The sequence below is a fragment of the Mirounga leonina genome, unplaced genomic scaffold (genome assembly GCF_011800145.1).
Source record: "Mirounga leonina isolate KUSES-001 unplaced genomic scaffold, KU_Mleo_1.0 Mir_129, whole genome shotgun sequence".
NCBI classification, from domain to species: Eukaryota; Metazoa; Chordata; class Mammalia; order Carnivora; family Phocidae; genus Mirounga; species Mirounga leonina.
Window position 1 is genome coordinate 73,235,439 of NW_023270323.1, and position 221 is coordinate 73,235,659.

Consider the following 221-nt stretch of genomic DNA (forward strand, 5'->3'; position numbering starts at 1 on the left):
AAAGAAAGAAAGAAAGAAAGAAAAAGAAAATACGATGCAAGGAGACACTTGAAAATTGCATGCCTGGCTGGGTCTGTTCTTTCTCATTCTTCTGCCATGGGCAGGGCAACGTGCCTTCCATCACTCATGTTGGAAGTGATTAGCGCAAAGGTCATCCCAGATCAGCTGACAGGTGGTCACCTCCAGCCAAGATCAGCACAGCCTCCTAGCCTACCTGAAGC